This window comes from Euprymna scolopes, chromosome 46 (assembly GCF_053919585.1).
Source record: "Euprymna scolopes isolate OS-2025 chromosome 46, ASM5391958v1, whole genome shotgun sequence".
In the NCBI taxonomy this organism is placed as follows: Eukaryota; Metazoa; Mollusca; class Cephalopoda; order Sepiida; family Sepiolidae; genus Euprymna; species Euprymna scolopes.
In genome coordinates this window covers 159,629,174-159,653,300 of record NC_136527.1, presented here as the reverse complement: position 1 = coordinate 159,653,300, position 24,127 = coordinate 159,629,174, and the positions used below count along the sequence as shown (strand labels likewise).

The following is a 24,127-nucleotide window of genomic DNA, read 5'->3' as shown; positions in this document are numbered from 1 at the left end:
ACGTAGTCGATAATGTGGATCCGCCGTTTGACAGGGAGAAACGGTTGGGGTTTCTAGCGATCCTAGCGGTGGCTAGGTTAGTGACGTGGGTTTCACGTCTGGACATTGTCTATAGGGGGCAGTCTGTTTCGGATCACGATCTGGTTGTTCGTTTTAAGCATCAACTTAAAACGAAAATCAGATGTGATTGGAAAAGATTGCCCCACATCGACTTTGATAGAAGATGGGTGCACAACACTAGTTTGTGCATCCGACGAGGCGCTAGATTTAAGTTCGTGTTTCCACCCTAGTGGTATTGGTCCTAGGGTGCTGAGGTTTCTTTTTTCTCGGAACCCAGCCCAATCAAGACTAGTAATATAAGGTTTACCTTATAATATTGGGTAGTTTTTTAAGGCTAGATAGGCAGTAACCACCAAGAGTGGATAGCTTGTGCTTTTTATAGGGCCTAGATTAGGGTAGTATGCGTGTGGATCCTGTTCCCATAGCTTTTTATTTTTTGATAGATTGGCACTAGGAGAGCTTCCAAAGATGCCCAAAAGTCCACTTGTTTTATTTTGTCCCAGGCCTATTTTGCCCATTACGTACATTATCTTGGAAGACGCCATCCATCCCTATTATCCCCGACCCTAATTTATTTTCCATACATGTCCCTAGTTCCTCCACTCCCCTTTAGGGAACGACCTGCTTGCTTTCACCCTTTCCCCCTGGGGGAAGAGGACCGGAAGACAGTGGGCGTTTCATATGACAGACCAGCCGTTAGGTAGGGAGGGTCCCCTTACTAACCCGCCCCCATAGGCATTTTGTTAATTTATTTTCTTTTTATTTCTTTTTGGGTGTATTCTAGCTTGCCCCCCTCCCCATCATCTCACCCCCATTACAAAAAAAAAAAAAAAAAAAAAAATTTAAAACTCTTTAGTTTGTAGATATTTTTCCTTTTAATTTCTTGTATATAATGTTATATGTTCTTCTTTTATCACAGCGTGAATGTCGCCTGCCATCCCGTAAGCTGGGGAGCTGTTATTTTAAGTAGGTCCGGGTAAGAATGTTAGGCGAAACAGTGCATGATAGAAACTCTAGTATAGGTTTTATAATAAAGTACTTGCTATCTTACGCAAGTCTAGCTAAGGACTAGAAAAGACCCCTTTTTCCCCCACTCCCCCTTACTGGCCTTTGTGCCTAAGCTTCTTCGTACCCCAAATGAGGCCTTGGCAGTAGATAATGCCAAGGCCGGGGACGAAGGGCTAAATATAATACTTACCTTCCTTCGGGTAACGTAGTCATGATCAAAGTGTAGTATCTGTTCCAAGACACGCACTAGACCAGACAAAGTTCTCGAAAGCAGGTGCCCACTTGGTCAGCCTTTTGACCACTTAAGGGTTTTATTTTGTCCAGCCAAAAAGGACCGACCCCTTCTTTGGGAGTGTGGTCCTTTCGGCTCACTAACCGTTTGCTTTTCTTTCTTTTTTGCAGGTCCGTCCAGTGTCTGGATCCGACTTAAGCAGCCGGCAGGACTAGAGGTAACCGACGTGCCATTAGGCGAAGGCCCTCTAGCTCCGAATCGGCGGGTCGGTGAAGGGCACTGGGCCAACAAAAAAAGAGGCAGGCCTCTGCCTCTAACACCATGGGGGACGCCCCTGGTGTTGTGACGAGGAGGGGGAGTGCCACATCCGGTGGCACTCCAGTGACGAGAAGGGGGGGTGTCACATCCGGTGACACCCCAGTGCCGAGAAGGGGGGGTGTCACACCCGGTGACACCCCAGTGCCGAGAAGGGGGGGTGTCACATCCGGTGACACCCCAGTGCCGAGAAGGGGGGGTGTCACACCCGGTGACACCCCAGTGCCGAGAAGGGGGGGTGTCACACCCGGTGACACCCCAGTGCCGAGAAGGGGGGGTGTCACACCCGGTGACACCCCAGTGCCGAAACGCGGGGATATCACCTTCGGGGATATCCTCGTACCGTTAATGAGGGGGAATGCCACGCCCACTGACTCTCCGGTGTCGGTTTCGGGGGTCGCTACCCCCAGTTCCAGCATGGAGAGTTCGATGGAGAACCTAGACTCCTGGAAAAATGTTGTCCAGGGCCCACCTGGCGGAAGGCTTGCCTACAAGGCTAGGAAGCCTGTTAAAAAATGGTGGGTCCCGGACGAACCCAGAGAAACGCAATCAGAAGCAAGTAGCCCCCAGAAAGCTGACACCGGGGAGTTAAGGAAAACAAAATCCCTCGAGGTCATCGTGATAGATGGGTGCTCCTCGTCCAAGACTACACCAAAGACACCAGCCAGCACGGCGGAGTGGCCAGCCCTTACAAGCGACGACTCCCCGATAACGCCAGCCCAAAGACCAAAGGACCAGACAGCCGGGACCAGCACGCCAGGGGAACCCCAGACGTCGGGAGCCTGTGCCGAAAAGGACAGCGGCAAAACAAAAACTCCGGATTTTTACAAGGACCTCTTGGAGACCAAGTACCGGGAACTCATCGAGGGAAATACCATCAAGACCCTGCCCGGTACTTGGGACGACATAAAAGAAAGAACGCTGTCCTTTATAACTTTTGACGCAGGAGGAAAGGGACTCACCGGGGTTTCCCTGGAGAAAATGCTAGAAACAATAAGCCAGCTAAAAATTCCGGCCCAGTATTTGGTAAAGAGACTCCGTTCCACGTGGGATGTCCTTTTGCCATCAAAGGAGGTGGCGATAAGTTGGGCAAAAGGAGACCTCACGTGGAAAGACATACGCCTCAGGCCGGAATACTTGTCAAGGAGGCAGGTAACTGTCACAGTGCTGGGAGTCCCGTGTTTTATCGGGGAGGATCTGCTAGGCGCAACATTCTCACAGTTTGGGCAGGTCGAAGGTGTACATCCTGTCAAGGGTCCCCGGAACATCATCACGGGGACCTACAAGATCTACATAAGGATAGACCGAAAGAATTTCCACCAGATCCCTGCCCAGCTGACATGTGAGGGCTGGAACATGGCAGTAATAGTAGAGGGGAGAAGACCGCTGTGCTGGCTTTGCCTGAAGCCCGGACACATGGCCCGCTTCTGTCCTACAAGAAAGGACGCTCCGAAAACAAAGGAAGCCGCTACGAGTCCACAAACAGAACAACCCAAGGAAGGACAGAAGCCGGCAAAGACAAAGGGGGAGAACGAATGGAGCAAAGTCGCCGCAAAAGGCAAGAAGACGGAGGTGGCCCCCACAACACCGAGGGCAGTTGCGGCGACTACTAAGAGGAAGCTCCCGGTAAGCTCCTCAGAGTCGGAGGAAGAAGAACGTGCCCCAAAACTCAAGAACAAGGAGAAGCGAGAGAGGAAGGAGCTGCCGAAAGACACAGAACAGGAGCTTCCTCTAGAAGAAAACACCAATGAGACTCCCCCTGAGTCTATGGAAGACGTAACAGCTGAGCCTCCAGCATCTCTCACCAAAGAAGCTCAGCCTACCCCTCCCCTATTCAACACTCCGGAGCCGGAAAGAACAGCTCCGGAAGACCAGCAAGCGGCGTCGGCGCAGAAAGCAGTGGAAGAAAAGGCGCCCTCCAGGACGGAAAAAACAAGAAAATATCCTTTTTGGCCTGGGGAGCGCCTTTGCGACGCAGAACTAGCTGTCGGGGACCTAAACGGTACGCAGAAAAAGAATCTCCGGCAGCTAGAAAAGTTAACAACTGTAGACTGCAAGAACATCACGGACCCACGAAATTTCGCCGACGCCCCGAATCTCATCACCTTCGTGCGGCCAAATAGGGGAGGAAGATCAAAGGCACTATGGAGGATGCTGGAGGCAGGAAAAACAACTTTCCCGGGCTTCAGGCTCATGGACGAGGAGCACCCATCTCTGACAAAAATTGCTAAGCAATGTGAAGGTCGGGTCCCTATTTACGTTCACCCCTCCTTCTACAGGGCAATTAAATTGACGTTCCCCTTGGACGTGGGGGGTCTGGCCAGGAACGGGCGGCTTACACCCGACCTGCTCAAGGGCAGTCTGGGCCAGACCTTCGACGTCCTCTCTCCCGAGGACTTTAGACCCCTAGTAGAGGAATACTACTAGATAGTGGAAACATGGAAACGAGCTTAAATTTAGCTAGTTTAAATGCGAGGGGCATGAGATCCCGAAGCAAGGCTGTTCGCGTGCTGAGGGATCTCGTGGCCCTTGAGGTAGACATAGCCACCTTGCAAGAGACTCACTTTGTTGAGGCCGGGGACTGCGATGTGCTGGTGAACGATTTTGATGTTTACTCAGCATATGGCAGTCTCTATAGCCGGGGGGTTTCTGTACTAGTGAGTCGCACTCTGTCTGCGACGGTTACACTTGTCCACGCGGACGCTCATGGGAGGTTGGTCGTGGTCGATGTTGCCGTTAAAAGCGGCGCGTTTCGGATCGTGGCAGTTTATGCGCCTAACATCCCCAGCGAGAGGGTTTCCTTTTTTCGGCGGGTGGAGGTGTTTCTCTCTTCGGGTCCGGAGCGGGTAGTTTTAATGGGGGACTGGAATGCCATCCTGGACCCCAGCATAGATAAGGTCGGGGGGGTTAGAGGGTCGGGAGGGTGTGAAAGCAGCCTGTCTGACCTGATGGCCTCGTGCGATCTGGTCGATAGGTTCCGTCTGGATCACCCCGGGAGGGAGATGTGGACGTGGCAATCTAGCTCGGCCGCCTTTACAAGTTCATACTTGGACAGGATGTTAATTAGAAGGGGCGACACAGATTTCCTATCTTGTCCCACGTTCCACTGGTTAGGTCATTCGGACCACAAACTTGTTTTGGCCCGTTTGAAATTAGGTAATAGGCCTAGGTTGGCAGGCTACTGGAAGATGAACGCCTCCTTATTGGAGTCGGTCGACTTCCGGGAGCAGCTGACATTACTAATTCAGAGGGAGTTAGTGGGGGCGGTTACCGGGAGTAGATGGTGGGTTAACCTTAAGGCTACCATTAGGCGCTTTTGTGTCCAATACAGCCAACGCCTCGCGTTAACTAGGGCTCGGACCAAAAGGCACTTAGAGGATAGATTGACCTGGGCGGTGGCAGGGGGGGATTCCCTAGAACTAGCTCTAGTTAAGGGGGACCTCAATCGCTTGGCTAGCGAGCGATATGAAGGTCAGTTAATTAGGGCTAGGTTAGAAAGAGTTTCCAACGAAGCCGTGAACGTTGACGCTGTTGAGCATAAGGCTGCCCTAAGACGTGGCTCGGACGGGTACATTCGGGAGGTGAATAACCTGGGAGGGCGTCCTCTCGTGTCGACACGGGAGATCTGCAATGGGTTTCGGCAACATTTGGAGGAGCGCTTCACCAAACTACCCAGACTCCGCGGCCAGGAGTTTGGCAGCTATTTAGCTGGCTCGCCCCGCCTTACTGCGGCCCGAGCGGCTAGCTGCGAGGGGATGGTTACGGAGCGTGAGGTCATTACTGCGTTGAAGCAGGTTGGCCGCAACAAATCTCCGGGGCTCGATGGTTTACCTTACGAACTGTTCTTGAGGCTGTCGCCTATGTTTGTGCCCCTTCTGACGGGCGTGTTTAACCACTGGTTTGCCCAGGACTCGATCCCGAGGCAGGTAACCAAAGGAGTGGTCACGCTTCTGAAGAAGGGGAACCAACATGGAGGGGGGAATCTAGATGACTATAGGCCCATCACTCTGCTTAACGCAGACTTCAAGATTTTGTCCCGCGTTCTTGCGAATCGACTGCAGGCTGTTATCGCCGACTTGGTCGAACCGGATCAGAACTACGCTGTGAAGGATCGATCGATTCAAAACAATCTGCACTTGATTCGCACGATCTTAGAGGGGGTAGAAGACGACACAGAAGCCGCGCTGATCAATTTAGATCAGTCCAAGGCGTTCGACAGGGTGGACCATGGGTTCCTGAGGGCTGTTGTGGAAACCGCCGGCTTTGGTCCGGACTTCCGCAAGTGGATCTCCGCCCTGTATCGTGATCCCGCGGTGGTGGTGCAAGTTAATGGTAGGTTGTCGGAGTCCTTTGGGGTCTCCCGGTCGGTGCGGCAGGGTTGTCCGCTGTCGCCTCTGCTTTATGTCCTGGCGTTGGAGCCCTTCCTTCGCAAATTAAGGGACGAGGCGGCGAGACCAGTCCTACGCGGCATAGCTCTGCCTGGCGGCAAAGTTGCCAGGGTGTCCGCGTACGCCGATGACGTCACTGTGTTCGTCGCACGACGAACTGACATTAAAGCGGTGATAGAGGCGATCGCTGAGTATGAAGTTGTCACAGGGGCCGTGATCAATCGCAGCAAGTCCGTTGGCCTGCGGTTGGGCGCCTGGACCGGGGTAAACTCGCTTCCAGGTGCGTTCGGCTGGACAGATGGCCCAGTAAAGATCCTCGGTGTGTGGTTCGGGCCGGACCTCCAGCTGGACAAGAATTGGTCGGAAGTACAGACTAAGGTCGAGTCGTCAGTAGGGACTTGGATTCGGAGGAAATTGTCCTTGAAGGGTCGTGCGGAGGCATGTGCTACATACGTGTTTCCGCTGATCCTTTACCGTTTATCTGTTCTTCCCCTGCCTGCGGACCGCTGTAAGGCTTTAGAGCAACTCCTATTCAAACTTCTTTGGGTAGGAGGAAAGCCGTATGTCCGTAGACAGGTCTGTACACAGAAGCTTAGCGAGGGAGGCTTGGGGATGCCTGATCTGCTAAGTCACAAGCACGCAGAAAGATTGGCATTCCTGAGTCGGACACTGATGGAGGAAACGCCCTGGGTACCAGTCGTGGAGCAAGCTTTCCCACGGCTCATATCCAACCCTGCCGCTGAAGGTCGCAGAAGACCGGCGGGGGAAAGGTGTTTCCTGACCGAATGCCGAGCCGCCCTTAGGGCATTGCCGGGGTCCAGTGACCTTGCACGGCCTAGGTGGTTGCTATATAGGGATGTAGTGGAGGGGACTGCAAAAGACCCGCTGGTGGAGCGGCTACATCTGTCGAGGGGGGAAGTTCTCTCGCTGTGGAGTTGGGCGCCTGCCAGTAGCTATATTAACAATGCTGAATTTTCGCTTACGTGGAGGCTAGTCCGAGACGCGCTGCCACTCTTCGGCAAACTAGCCAGGGACGATCATGATAGGGATTATTACTATCCCCCGTGCCCACGCTGCAATGATGAGGAAGAGGAGGAGACGAGAGAACACGCGTTCTTTCTTTGCAGCGGGGTGCGGAGTCTCTGGGAGTATGTCGAGGGGGTAACGGCTCGCATCGACCCCGAGCGGTCGGTGCCACTTGATTTAGTGTACGTAGTCGATAATGTGGAGCCGCCGTTTGACAGGGAGAAACGGTTGGGGTTTCTAGCGATCCTAGCGGTGGCTAGGTTAGTGACGTGGGTTTTACGTCTGGACATTGTCTATAGGGGGCAGTCTGTTTCCGATCACGATCTGGTTGTTCGTTTTAAGCATCAACTTAAAACGAAAATCAGATGTGATTGGAAAAGATTGCCCCACATCGACTTTGATAGAAGATGGGTGCACAACACTAGTTTGTGCATCCGACGAGGCGCTAGATTTAAGTTCGTGTTTCCACCCTAGTGGTATTGGTCCTAGGGTGCTGAGGTTTCTTTTTTCTCGGAACCCAGCCCAATCAAGACATGTAATATAAGGTTTACCTTATAATATTGGGTAGTTTTAAGGCTAGATAGGCAGTAACCACCAAGAGTGGATAGCTTGTGCTTTTTATAGGGCCTAGATTAGGGTAGTATGCGTGTGGATCCTGCTCCCATAGCTTTTTATTTTTTGATAGATTGGCACTAGGAGAGCTTCCAAAGATGCCCAATAGTCCACTTGTTTTATTTTGTCCCAGGCCTATTTTGCCCATTACGTACATTATCTTGGAAGACGCCATCCATCCCTATTATCCCCAACCCTAATTTATTTTCCATACATGTCCCTAGTTCCTCCACTCCCCTTTAGGGAACGACCTGCTTGCTTTCACCCTTTCCCCCCGGGGGAAGAGGACCGGAAGACAGTGGGCGTTTCATATGACAGACCAGCCGTTAGGTAGGGAGGGTCCCCTTACTAACCCGCCCCCATAGGCATTTTGTTAATTTGTTTTCTTTTTCTTTCTTTTTGGGTGTATTCTAGTTTGCCCCCCTCCCCATCATCTCACCCCCATTACAAAAAAAAAAAAAAAAAAAAAAATTAAAACTCTTTAGTTTGTAGATATTTTTCCTTTTAATTTCTTGTATATAATGTTATATGTTCTTCTTTTATCACAGCGTGAATGTCGCCTGCCATCCCGTAAGCTGGGGAGCTGTTATTTTAAGTAGGTCCGGGTAAGAATGTTAGGCGAAACAGTGCGTGATAGAAACTCTAGTATAGGTTTTATAATAAAGTACTTGCTATCTTACGCAAGTCTAGCTAAGGACTAGAAAAGACCCCTTTTTTCCCCACTCCCCCCTTACTGGCCTTTGTGCCTAAGCTTCTTCGTACCCCAAATGAGGCCTTGGCAGTAGATAATGCCAAGGTCGGGGACGAAGGGCTAAATATAATACTTACCTGATGTAGGGGTAACGGTGATCATTAAGGTCGTTCCCCCCAGAGCGAGGCCCATCCATTGCACTGCGGTTGGGTTGACCTTTGCGATCGTCCCAAATGTGGATGACTCGGACATGCTATTTCTAAGTGTGAGGTCTGCGTTCGCGCTCACCCCGATAATGCAATCAAAATCAGAAATCCTTCCCTACTTTTTCCAAGTACCTCTCACTCGTAGGTCTGTACTCCCTCCGCTTAATCTCTGTAATACCAAGAAATACGCCATTTCTCTCGACCAGTTTATTATCCACTTCAATTCCAACGTTCTGATTGTATCTAATTTGCATGTAAATGTAATCAACGTTTAATCGTGAGGAATTCGTCTAGCTGTCGCCTACAGCTACTGAAAGTGTCTTCTTTCGATATACAGTGTGGACATAAACCCTATTACAAAATTTCTGAACTATTTATTATGATAATATTAAAATAAATTTAATATTTAATTGTCATTATATGATAATGTAATGTATGATTTGTAATTTTTTTTAGAAACAAAAGATGTTAATTTTTAAACAATGTCTGTTGAATTGGAGAGAAGATTAACCATAGATCAACATGAGAATGACGTACGGCACAAGAAATATTCAAGTTGGAGAAAAAAACTCAAAATCAACAAAATGTTAAAAAAAAATGGACGATTACTAATTACCTGGAAACTTCGTTAATCAAAGATAAACAACGTCCCCACACCTTATGAACACCTAAACTTATAAAAAAAACAGACGAAATCCAATATATAGATGTATTGTTAACAAAGAATGAAACATCTTATCTCGTATATAGCCTTATTATGATTAAAAGTGAACCATCTTATATCGTATATAGCTTTACTATTATTAAAGAATAAACCATCTCATATCGTGTATAGCTTTATTATTATTAAAGAAAGAACAATCTAATATCGTGTATAGCTTTATTATCATTAAACAATGAACCATCTAATATCGTTTATAGCTTTATTATTATTAAAGAATGGACCATATAATATCGTGTAATACTTTATTGTTATTAAAGGATGAACCGTCTCATATCGTGTATAGCTTTTTATTATTAAGCAATGGCCCATCTAATATCGTGTATATCTTTATTATTTTAAAAGTATGGGCAATCTAATATAGGGTATGACTTTATTATTATTAAATACTGTTTATAAAAAGGACGATTGATAATTACCTGTAAACACCTTAAGAACACCTAAACGTATCAAAAAACTTAGGGAAAAACAGACAAAATCCAAACAGATCCACGAGACAAATGGTGAACAAAGAACAAACATCACCAAGGACGATGTGAAGGATATGTCGAAGTGACCTGTTAATGTCATCTTATAAGCTCCAAAAGCGACAGTTCTCTCTGCAGCCACAATTGCAAAGAAACTCATCAGAAATCGACTCTTGTTAAACCTTATTATCAGACAAGGCACGCTCAATAACATCACCTTCACAGATGAAAAGTTATTCTCACTTCAACATCCAACAAGCATCAAAATGAAAAAGTCCTTGTGAGAATACCTGATAATGCAGACAAGATTTTCAAAATGAAGAAATCATCATCAGTGATGGTCTGAGCAGCCATTTCTGAAAGAGGGAAATCTCCATCATTTTTTAAAAAATGCCAATAGACTATTTTTCCTTGTTCTTAACAAATAACCTTACATTGAGGACATTTTTAAATGTGCACTAACCCCATAGTATAATTCTGTATTTGTTGATTGTAAGATGGCGCGACAAGCCAAACCGCTCAATAACACAGACAACTTTAGTCCTGGATCAGCAAACAAGAATGGCCTCATCACGTGATCTTAACGTTCTTGATTATTCTTTGTGGTCAATCATTGAGAGTGAATCCTTCTTTACTTCTTGTAACAATATTAAAGTTCTTAAAATAAAATTGAACAAATGCTAAGATTAAATGACATTAGATTTTATGTTTGCTGTGTTTTTCATGGTAACTATAACGCCGATATAATTCAAAAGTTGTTTTTTTTTGTGAAAAACTTCTGCCTCAGAATACATAATTTCCCCTTATTTTCCACGCCAATGCCCGGGAGAAGGGTGGTATGGGGTTAGAGATAAATAATTAAAACTAATGTCCTCATTTACTTGCATACCCACGAGGGCAGAGTTAGTCAGACACAAGGCCAATTTTCCATATGTCAAAATCCATCATTCCATACATTATCTGCTTCTTTTTTTGTTTATAAATTGCCCAGGATTTATTGTAATTATACCATAACAAGTGTATTCAATTGCCTGCGAAACAGATTTTCTTCATAATTTATTTAATATAAAATATATATATATATATATATATATATATTTACCATATATGATATCACTAAGCACTACCTAAAATCACCACCGAATTACCCCCCCATATGTAAACGATGTAACTCTATTACGAAAATAATGAAATTGCGAGACGAAAATCGTGTTTACATAATTGGCGCTTTAAAAGAACGTTCCCATGTAGTAAGCATTTTGAACGTGAAAATATATCCGTTTTTAATAAATCTAGCATAAATCAACTAATGGTAAGATTTTCGTGAAATTTTCGATACTTATCCATTTTAGAATGAAATTACATATCAAATTCAGTTTCCATAAAATATATGAGGGAAAATATTTTTTAGTGCGTGTCCATCCCCCTCCATATTAATTTTTCGAAATTTGGACAAAATATATTTAAATCTATCGAAATGTCTATTTATTATGAAACATAAGAGTTCAAATAAGTAAAACATATTAAATTTTTTTAAACATTAAAATACACATATTGAACAAAAAATTACCTTGAAATGTCAATTAGAAAAGTGATATAAATTTAATATTATTATGTTTTTAATAGGGTTTTTTCAAGTTAATATATACCATAATACCAGTTATAATATATATAATATCAGTTGAATTGCCAAGAAAAAGAAACTTCTTAAAAATCAATCATTTTTTAAAAGATTAAAATGATTAAAATTCCATTATTTCAAAATGTTCCGTTACAACATAGATTTTTAATTAATTGTGTTTAAATATTTTTTAATTATTAAGTTTTAATGTGAACATGCAACTATTATATCGCCAGATTAAAAACAATTTGAAAATATTATTGCACAAATATTAAGCATTTTGTAGACCCCCCTCATATTTTCTAGTCTCTTTTTACCGAAGAAAATATGTAACCCCGTAGGTAACCAAATGCCCATTCAGTAAAACCGTATTTCATATTTAATATACAAATGTTTATAATATTATTAATCGTTAAACTGTGTAAATCTTAAAACCTAAAAAAATTATAACAAAGATTAATTATTAATTGCAGTTTGAGGAAGATAAACAAAGGTTTTAAAAAATAATTAAGTCGCTTCTGCTTTTCCATAGTTCGTATAGTTAACACAAATCTGACGTCACAAAAACATGAGGTCCAATCCTCACAATCGGTTGGCAGTCCCTCTATCGCTATAGTATAATTTTTATCATAAAAGAGTTTTTTTTTTTTTTTTTATTCACGGACGAATCGGCATTCACCCTTGAATTGTCGACTTTTACCAGTTTTCGGTACGCTGAGAACGAATATCGCATTTATTTCTTGCACAAACGAGTACTTATTCATATTTGAAGACATTCTTTATCCAACGTAATCACTACAGTTTGGCATGCAGGATGGCCGCCCGTGCAATAAAACACCAAAAAGAGCCAAACGAGTCAAAAAATGACCACACACACCTCTCTTTTCACTTTCTTAATTTCATCAATTTGGATACATCACACACTTCTCATGATTGGATAAATAATTATTGGTAATCGTGAAGAAAGAGAGAGCCTGTTTCCTCCGTTTGACTATAGGTGGCGTTACTGTCTGTCCACCCAGTTACGGAAGCGCAAAATGTATACAATGCCACCCTTGAAATAAAAATAAATGTTTTTGTTATATTTTAATTTTAAACATTTTTTTTTGTTTTTGCAAACATATTTAAGTTTTTTTTTCCTAAACATTTACGTTTTGATGCTCGTTTATTTTCAAACATTTACGTTTTTTTTGTTTTTACGTTCCTTTTCTTTTTTTTTTTTGCAAGCATAAACTAAATGTTTTTGCTATATTTTTCTTTTAAACATATTTATGGGTACAGCCGTTTTTCCGCGAGTATTTTTTTACGCTCTTATAATAATCATAAAAAATAAAAAAAATCAACGGTTTTTTCTTTTATCTTTTTTATGGACCCACCCCACCTTTTTTTCTTTATTTTTCTGCACTTATTTTACCTTTTCCGCAAGTATTACCATATATATATATTTGAAAAAGGATATTGTAAAACCTGAATCTTAGTTGAAACTACTATTAAAAAATAACGCGGTACAATAAGAGCATAAGCAAACTTTTCAAAAAGAAAAATATTTCAAAAATATTTAGTTCATGCTTGCAAAAAAAAAACAAAAAAACAAAAAAACAAAAAACTTAAATGTTTGAAAATAAACAAGCAACAACACGTAAATGTTTGGAAAAATAAAACTTAAATATGTTTGCAAAAAAAAAAAAATAAAAAGCAAATATGTTTGAAAAAAACTTGAATATGTCTGCAAAAAAAAAAAGTTTAAAATAAAAATATAACAAAAACATTTATTTTTATTTCAAGGGTGGCATTGGGTGGACAGACAGTAACGCCACCTATAGTCAAACGGAGGAAACAGGCTCTCTCTTCACGATGACCTAATTATTTTTATGATATATATATATATATATATATATCCGTTTTTTTCAAGGGTGACATTATATACATTGTGTGCTTCCGTAATTGTGTGGACAGACAGTAACGCCACCTATAGTCAAACGGAGGAAACAGGCTCTCTCTTTCTTCACGATGACCTAATTTTTTTTTTTCTGACACCAAATCTGATAATCAACCCCGTCGCAAATTTACGTTTGTATGGCATCAACTTCAGGACTCTGGGACTTTTTGAATAATTGTTAGTTTAAATAAAGTGGGGTATCACTTTACTTTAATAATTTAACCTAAAATGAGTACCCACACGTTCGTTCGCCCCAATCAAAAAAACAAACATTTTGTTTACATTGGGAGAGGGGGTGTCAGCGGGGAAGGGAGAGTGTGCAGCAAAGTCCCGTGCGAAGCGGCGAAGCGAAGCGCGGGTATCTTTCCTAATAAATGGATACGTTTTCAGTGTTTTTAGTTAATGTATAATGTTTAATCTAGGCACCGCCAAAACTGGGGGGGGGGGGCAGGTCAGTACTTTTTGACGGACCGTCTTTTTAAAAATCTACCAAACATCAGATAATTATCCGATCAATACGAAATTTTCAGCGATTATTAGGAAAAGAATGAACTTTATAACAGTGTACTTATTTTTCATAAACGATATTTATATATATATATTTTTTTGCTTACAAACCCCCCCCCCCTTGTTTTGAAGTGGGAACAAATATGCTTAAAATAATCATCTGAGACTGAAATCAACATATTGTGTTGTAAGGGACAGAATTATAGATTCAAAAAAAAAAAAAAAAAAAAAAAATTGTTTGCATACCTTATTTTGACGTCTGAATATCAGAACTTCGATTGTGTTTAATTATCCCGCTTTTGAGTTTTGAAGTGTTAAATTCGGTGACTATGTTAAGTAAAAGAATTAATTTAAGTTAAGCAAAACAAACAAAAAAATTTTTGTAGTATTTATACGAAAAAAGCCATTTTAAAATTTTTGATGAATAAATTAACAATTTTTTTTTAGCGAGCCGAATAATACATGACCATTATTAAACAGGGCATGCTTTGAATAATCGATACAAAAAAAATTCGATAAATGTTGTGCCCTTTGTGTTAAAAATAGCATCATTTTTTTCGATCCCGTTTGAAAACGTTTGCCGCCTTTCGACTACGGTGGACCAAACGCGCTGAAATATTTTTTTTTATTCTGCTTTAAATTGTCCCCCCCCCCCATTTTGGGGAGTCTGGCCCCCACACACATACACATTAAAAACCAAACTCATACAAATGGTCACCCATCTGGTACTGGCCAGCCTCAGCTTAATAACACATTGAAATTTTCGTCACTGAAAAATAAGTTTTTTGGGCCTGTTTGGTCTTCCATAGTCGATCTCGACTCTACATGGAAATATCTGGTTACCTATATGAATAAGTGGAATTATTTGAAATTCAGGTACTTATATTATAATATTTTTGCATATTCTCTTAGAAAATCATCCTAAATCTTAGTTAGACAATAAATAAATTAATTAATTATTTCAAAACCCCTTTTTTTTTTAAATATTTAAGTACGTTTTTTGTGCAAGACAAAAAATGTCAATTGTTAACTTTTTGGGAAAATTTAACATTTAAAATTTAATTAAAAATAGTAGAAAAAGTTTTACATTATTCTGTTTTCTATATGATAAAATTCAGGGTTTTATCTTTCTGGAAAAAAAAAGTTACTATCTAGTATATTCCTGTAATTTTATTAACTTCGCGTTTTTTGTTGTTGTTTTTATTATAAGGATTATATTATATTATATTATATTATATTATATTATATTATACATTGAATTATTTAGACTACTATTTTGACTAATTAGAATGAAATGTTCAGGGATTTTTTTTATTTTTATGTTTTTTTTTATAAATGTGATTTATATGTTTTAATTTTTAATGAATTAGACATACAAAATAGAAATTTACAAAAGATATCGAAAACAAGCTTTAATCATTGACAAATATAATCCGAGCTTGATAGGAGAACAATTCGATACGCTTTAATAAAAAACAGACATTTTTACACGAGGAACGAAATAATGATTTCACCGTGTTATTACGATGACCTTAACTTCTTTGTTCTTTAGAAGTTGATTTTCTATTTAAATAATTTCGTGTTTTTTCACCTTTTAATTTTGTTTCTTTTATATTTTCATATATTTTATTTCTTAATGAATTGGACACACAAAACAAAAGTTTTATCAATTTATTAAAGAAATTCTAATAAATTTTCTGGTTTGAACACAAACCGATTTTTTTTCGTATTGGAACTGGAATGGAAGGTAAGTTTTAAAATATTTTTTGTTTACATTTCTAATCCGATTTTTTAAAAATAACCTTAAATATTAAATTATGTTTATTCATTTTTTTTTTTTTTTTTGCAATAAAAATATTTATTCTGTATGATTTATAACAAACGTGAATATAAAATGTGAATTTCAAATTTATTTGGTTTATTTTTAATTCATGGGATAAAAGATAAGTGTTTTCTGGGATGTGTACACTGTATTACTGTACTCATAGATTCGAAAAAGTTGTCAAAAAACAAATATATAAATAAATGTTATCAAATGCAAGATAAGTTACTTTTCTACCTAACTGGATAATTTTCTAGTGTTTTTATTTAATTTAACATGGTTATTCAGCTCGAACAACATAGTGTTTACCGATGTAATGGAAAATTTAAAATGATTCCCGACTCTCTCTTTCACGCGGTAAGTTTGAGAAATGGAGTTTAAAATTAAAAAAAAATATACAAAATATTGTTAAACCCACCGAATGTATGTCAGCCTATGTGACGGTAACATATATTGAGCGAGTTTCTAACAGTATTTTGTCTAGTTTTTTAAAACTCCTTTTCTCAAACTTACCGTAGGAAAGAGAGAGAGAGAGAGAGAGAGAGAGAGAGAGAGAGAGAGAGAGAGAGAGAGAGAGTCGGGCGCAATTTTAAATTTTCCAATACATCGGTAAACACTATGTTTTTCGAGCTGAATAAACGTGTTACAATAAATTAAAACACTAGAAAATTATCCATTTAGGTAGAAAAGTAACTTATTTTGCCTTTGATAACATTTATTTGTTATATATTTGTTTTTTGATAACTTTTTCGAATCTATGTGTAGAGTAATACAAAGCGATCTATTCTTAAAAAGAAAATACTTGTGTGATTTCCATTATTACCAGTACTTTATTTAAGTATCGATTTTTGAGCAATTATCGTGACATCTTAGATGCCTGTTTTATATCACCCAATTTTATTTCTTCTAACATAAGACACGGTACAGATTTTTTAAAAGTAAATAAACGCTTAAAATAACTTAAAACACAAAAATCTCATCCAAGTAGGTAGAAGAATTTATTATGTTGCCTTTAATAACAATCATTTGCTATATATTTGTTTGTTTTTTGCCCAGTTTTTCGTGTTTTTGTTGACTACAAAATGCACCTTTTAATTTATTTAATTGTTAGATGAATGTACAAATTATTTAGCAAGGACTCCCTTCCACATGTTAAGAATAGCTTTCTAAATAATAGTGTTATCCATACTATAAATCTCATCTGTTTGTTTAAATTTGTGCATGTATGTATGTTTGTATGCCTAAAACTTTTGTCAGAGCCGACGCATTTTCACGAGATTGGTATCAGTGTACAGCATGATGTCTCGGACATCAAATATCGAAAAATTGGCCTAATACATTAATTCCTTCATCCTCCACTTGGCAGTTTTCTACAAAGACGGGTCGATTTTTTTGCGAGTCACTTTTGCAATCCATCATATCGGTTGGACTGACTTTGCATAATTTTAACTTTCTGAACTTCCGGTCACGTCATGGAGTTAAGACGTCAGATATTCTTTCACTTTCTTTTCCGCCTTTACGGGCCGCGGGTTTTAGCTTTCCTGCCTACTACCACTTTTTTTCTCAAAAGACACCTTGAAAACCCCGGGCAACGCTGGGCATCCAGGCTAGTAATTAATAAAGAGGGGTGGCATTTTTATGAATTTAAAACAGAACAAAAACTAGAATGTATGAGTAAAATTGAATTTAAAATTGAAATTAAAAAAATATACCCCCATTCTCATTTTTATATAAAACAAACAAAAAAAAATATGAAAATATATTTTCTTTCTTTATATATAAAATATAAGAAAGCCAACAATAATGTTTTTATGGTGTTTTTATTTATTAAATTTGTAAGTTGAAATGCAAAATAGTTAACAACACATGAACTCTTATCCCTCCTTAAGAAATGTAAGAAAGCAAAAACACATATGGGCAGCTCCCCAATAATTGTTGCAAAGATTGAAAACTATGACCGATTATATGTCTGATTGACTGCCAACTGGCAATGAAGTGGGTGCTCATTTTATGTTGTATTCATATAGTTTGTTGGTTGTTTTTATTTTACTGCATATCGACCTTTTTCAGGTTATGTAATGCCGAATCTAGTTATTTTAAGGAACAATTTTTAATGGAGTATATATATATGTATATATATATATATGTATATATATATATATATATATATATATATATATTTTAAAGTCAGATTCTATTTAACCCATAGTTGGGACCCTAACAGGTACTACCACTCCGGGTCAGAGTGGACCTGGGAGCAATGGCAATTCAAGGGTGGCTCCACACTCCCTAAGGTCCGCAAGGTGGGGCCTCACCATCGGATATAGTTTTAGGTCATATCCAGGATCTATTTATATAGGAATTGAATAATTACAGAACTTCAACGTGTTATAAACCACACATAAAATAGCAACCCCTGACAATTGTTTTGTAACTCTGTCTAATCTAATTACTATACTTACTATTATTGCATAAACATTAAAAGGTGTTGATGAGACATAAATAATCGAGTTGTCAAAACTGTTCCTGTCAGATTAGGGCTGGTGGATCAGAAAGAAAATATCTGTAAAATCCATCACTCAAACCCATCTCATTTTAAGGGCAAGTCGATTTATCAGGTGAAGTGGTACACACTCTATACACATAATGTTCACATTTCCTCTGAACAACTCATATTCCAATGATTTATTTACAAAGGAGTCACCACTTATCAAGGCCCAGAGGCCACTCAAGGATAAGGGTTAATAAGTGTACAGTGATCAATGGGACAATGACGTAGTAATTGTTAGTAATGGAAATTTTGTAAATTGGATTACTTAAGGGGAACAGCCCATCAAGAACTTGTTTACATTGGACTTGAAAACGACCATATTATAGTCAGCCGGAAAGCAGGCAAATGGAAGAGAGTTCCACAGGTTCTAAGAATCTACGTTTAGGTTGATGAACAGATAAAAAGTGGGGGAAATTATTATAACGTCATACCAATGAAGCTAGCATCCGATAAACTACTTGAAAAATTGTTAGCAGCAACTCAGAACTGTCTCAATACATTGTCCATATACATGCTTTATAAACAGTTGTGAAAACCTTCAAACTGTTGAACCTAAGGGAAAAAGTCACTAGAAAAAGTTGAATCACATAATCCACTCTTTTAGTCGCTATTTAGTTATCTTTTACCTCTTTGACATTACAGATCCATAGACCAGTTGAGAATGGAATCAACTATGAGTAGACTGTCAACCAACTGCTTTGTTTTCTAGAATAGTAGTTGGTCTGCCAAACCTAAATGGCATTCAGTACGCATGCGCCTACCTTTTTATCGTTTTGCTAATCAAGTACCTTGTCATATTACACAATCATATTTTAGTACTCTTACTGTGATTTTCTTACCTTTTACCTTCGACTAAGATAAAAAGGTATTGTTGAATTGTTGTGTGGGTGTGTTGATGCTTGAATTATAGCAGAGACGTTTAGATGAACAAATGATTTATTAATATATATACATACAGAAAAGATATACACATGTTAACTAGCCCGTGTCTGAGCGAGAAGTGAGGTTCTTGTATGCATATGCAAAGGGTCCACAGCTATCGCGCATATGAAAGTAGTTCTATAGTATTACTACAGGTACCAGCTGCCAATGCTTTAACTAACTTTAGTTTTTTATTACTTATATCAAGAGTTTTGTGCTTGTTATGTAGTGACTTTCACATGAACAAGCTAACTTACTCTTACTTTAATCAATTCAATCAACTGACATGATTTCTAAAAACCAAATAAGGAGAATATATAGTTACAATCAACTTAGAAACATATGAAAAAATATTAAGATAATAGTACATTGTTACAATTATCTAAGAAATATATAAAAAAATTATATTCTTTATATAATAGAAATGAGATCATTAAAGATAAAACATTAAAAGTCTAATAAGATAAACGATAATAGTTACAAATAATTTTATGTTAAGCTGAATTGGAGATAAGATGGATAGTATTCCTGTAAAATATTCTCTGTTAATAATTGAGAAATATATAAATAGAAAATGTAGGTGTCCAAAAGGTGGATACGTTTAATTCATGTAAAATCAATTTCCTATCTTTACATCATCAACGCTCTCATCCTCATCTCGCATCAAGTGAAATGGATGGCTCTCATCTAGAGGAGGTTCCATGTTCTGATAAGCTTCTGGGATTGACCTTTACTCCTGACCTGAAATTGAACACGTACATCAAGTCTGTTGCCAATGTCGCTGGAAAAATGATATGATGCTTCCACCGCTCCAGAAAATATATCACTGCTGATGCAATTCTGTATCTATATAAAAGCCAAGTACGTTCAAGGATGGAGTACTGCTGCCACATCTAGGCAAGAGCTGCTAAAAAAAGTCTATCCTGCCTTGACAGAGTACGAAGTAGACTTTGTGGCTTAGTAGGAGATGCCTTTTCTCTTCCCTGCAACCTCTCTCTCACAGAAGAGACGGTGCGAGCCTGTCTTTATTTTATCGTTATTTACATGGCAAGTGCTCGTCTGAGCTCCAGTGTCTGGTCCCCGTCGTCAATCTCTCACGATAAACACCCGTCTAGCTGAAACCACTGTCAAAAAATTTTCCTCACTCTTTATTTGTACCTAAAGCAAAAAGTAGATTCCATGAAGAAAGCTTCTTTCTTAGAACTCCGTGCCTGTGGAACTCTGTTCCGTCTGCCTGCTTCCCACCTGACTACAAGCTGGATGTCTTCAAGTCCAACGTAAACAAATTTTTGATGAACCGCCCCCTTAAGTAGATACTTTATTAAATCTCAACACTAACGTCCTGTACATGCAATAACCCTTATCCCTGAGTGGCTTCCGGGCCTTGATAAATGGTGACCACCTTGTAAAAAAAAGAAAAAAAGAAATATATGAAAAAAAGAATTTTTAAGATAATAGTACATTGTTATAATCATTTAAGAAATATATACAAAAATTATATTCTTTAAATAATAGAAATGAAATCGTTAAAGATAAAACATTAAAAGTCTAAAAAGATAAACGATTGTAGTTACAAATAAATTTATCTTAAGCTGCATTGGAGGTATGATGGATATTACTCCGATAATTTTAATTAATAGGATTTGACAAATTGAGAAATATATAAACAGAAAATATAGGTCTTCCAACCCTAACCTGTCCCAAGGAAAGAAAATGTCAGCATCAATCTACATGCCTTAGTTGTATTGAATACTTAAATAAAAAGGTTGATATAAATTTTATCATCTTTTCATAGAATTTTAAATATTTAATCTTACCAATGTTTACATAACTAACAGTCAACATGCTTATAAGTTAAACGCATATGATTTAAATATTGTACGTTCATATGAATTAGAGGTGTACAGATATTTATAAGTAAAACATTCAAGGTGGTGTTTCTGTCAATTTCACTCTAAACAAAACATATTTCGATATGAATTAGAGGTGAATAGATATTTATATATGAAACATTCAATTCGGCGTTTTTGTTAATTTCACTCCAAACAAAACTTATTTTAATATGAATTATGGATGAATAGACATTTATAGATAAAACATTCAAGGCAGTGTTTCTGTTAATTTCACTCCAAACAAAATATATTTTAATATGAATTAGGAGTGAACAGATATTTATAGATAAAACATTCAAGGTGGTGTTTCTGTTAATTTCACTCCAAACAAAATATATTTTAATATGAATTAGGAGTGAACAGATATTTATAGATAAAACATTCAAGGTGGTGTTTCTGTTAATTTCACTCCAAACAAAACATATTTTAATATGAATTAGGAGTGAACAGATATTTATAGAAAAAACATTCAAGGTGGTGTTTCTGTTAAGTTCACTCCAAACAAAACGTATTTTAATATGAATTAGGAGTGAGCAGATATTTATAGATAAAACATTCAAGGTGGTGTTTCTGTTAATTTCACTCCAAACAAAACGTATTTTAATATGAATTAGGAGTGATCAGTTATTTATAGATAAAACATTCAAGGTGGTGTTTCTGTTAATTTCACTCCAAACAAAACGTATTTTAATATGAATTAGGAGTGAACAGATATTTATAGATAAAACATTCAAGGTGGTGTTTCTGTTAATTTCACTCCAAACAAAACATATTTTAATATGAATTAGGAGTGAACAGATATTTATAGATAAAACATTCAAGGTGGTGTTTCTGTTAATTTCACTCCAAACAAAACATATTTTAATATGAATTAGGAGTGAACAGATATTTATAGAAAAAACATTCAAGGTGGTGTTTCTGTTAATTTCACTCCAAACAAAACATATTTTAATATGAATTAGGAGTGAACAGATATTTATAGAAAAAACATTCAAGGTGGTGTTTCTGTTAATTTCACTCCAAACAAAACGTATTTTAATATGAATTAGGAGTGATCAGTTATTTATAGATAAAACATTCAAGGTGGTGTTTCTGTTAATTTCACTCCAAACAAAACGTATTTTAATATGAATTAGGAGTGAGCAGATATTTATAGATAAAACATTCAAGGTGGTGTTTCTGTTAATTTCACTCCAAACAAAACATATTTTAATATGAATTAGGAGTGAACAGATATTTATAGATAAAACATTCAAGGTGGTGTTTCTGTTAATTTCACTCCAAACAAAACATATTTTAATATGAATTAGGAGTGAACAGATATTTATAGATAAAACATTCAAGGTGGTGTTTCTGTTAATTTCACTCCAAACAAAACATATTTTAATATGAATTAGGAGTGAACAGATATTTATAGAAAAAACATTCAAGGTGGTGTTTCTGTTAATTTCACTCCAAACAAAACGTATTTTAATATGAATTAGGAGTGAACAGATATTTATAGATAAAACATTCAAGGTGGTGTTTCTGTTAATTTCACTCCAAACAAAACGTATTTTAATATGAATTAGGAGTGATCAGTTATTTATAGATAAAACATTCAAGGTGGTGTTTCTGTTAATTTCACTCCAAACAAAACGTATTTTAATATGAATTAGGAGTGATCAGTAATTTATAGATAAAACATTCAAAACAATTACTATAAATTTATCAATATACATTCTATTAAATTTCTTGTAAAAAAGTCATAGGTGTGTAAGATTGTTGCGATATGACAGAGGAATTTAGTGAGGCTCTTTTTAAACCTTGTCCAGACAACTGAAGAATTAACACCTATTCAAGTAAAGCGACTTTTCAAACCTTTTATATTCAGATGGATTAGTGGTGAATGGATACATTTTCTCAAACAAATCTTAGATGAAATAAAAGAATTGAGAAATTGACAAATATATAAGATAAAAATGAAACGCTATAAAAATACAAAATGAAAATGTATAAAATTTCGTTATAGCGTTTTTAATAAATAAACTATAAGTATGAACTTGAAGGCAAAAATGTGTCTTTACTAAATACTTTTGATAGAATTATTGCAATTTATTCTCATTGTGTCCATAAGATACGTATACATATATTGGATATATAATATACATTAACATTCATATATATATATATATATATATATATATATATATATATATATATATATATATATATACTTTACAACGTTTAAATTATAGATAAAATACTACAATATATAATACTTAAAATACAATATATATTATATTTTTTAGTAATGTATATATATGCATATATGAAATAATATATATACACTATTGTGAAATACAATATATATATTATATATATATATATATATATATATATATGTGTGTGTGTGTCCAAACATGATTAATTCATTACCCACTCAGCATCAGCCATATAGCACAATTTGGGCGGTCGCGTTTCGGTCCTGGCTTGAGACAGTTGCCTGTCTGGCTCCACTGATTAGCTGTAAAGCAGCAAAACAGTACTGTATGTGGATGACTATATATATATATATATATATATATATATATATATATATATATATATATATAGTGTATTTTAGTATTCTATAGTGTAGTATTTTATACATAAGTTTAAACATTTTATTCCTCACTAGGATTTAATCATAACAATGTTACATCTAATTTCAACTTATCTTAAACAAAAACTGTACCAACTTGCTTGGTGTCAAGTTAGAACATATTTGGTCCCTTTTCTTACATGGCTCATATTATTAGTTATATTAAATGAATGTAGAGGTTGTAAGTTTAATCCAATGATATTGACAAAAACAAAGAGAATCCTACTATCTCAGTGCGAATGTTAAAAATATTGAATTATTTTATTTTTTTACAGATGTTCCTGATTGAATGTTATTAATCAATTTTAATGGAGTATTTTTTCCTTAAACATTACAAACATTAATTTTTTTGGACGATTACCGCAACATTTTTGGGAGGATTTCTTATACTGAGACTATTAACAATTTTTCGGAACATGTGATATCATGACACATGTTAAAGGTAATATATTTTGTTCTGAAATATGTGTTTAATGTTCAAATAAATCAAAAGGTAACAGGAGATGGAAACTATGAAAAAAAGTA

The 24,127-nt window shown here is 37.6% G+C and overlaps 1 non-coding gene across 1 annotated transcript; it reads left to right on the top strand.

Moving 5' to 3' along the window:
• Positions 1 to 8,461: 8,461 nt before the first annotated feature.
• On the top strand, positions 8,462 to 8,625 carry LOC145271587 (U1 spliceosomal RNA). The gene has a single exon (XR_013865995.1). It is a non-coding gene; the product is annotated as a U1 spliceosomal RNA (small nuclear RNA).
• The last annotated feature ends 15,502 nt before the right edge of the window (positions 8,626 to 24,127 follow it).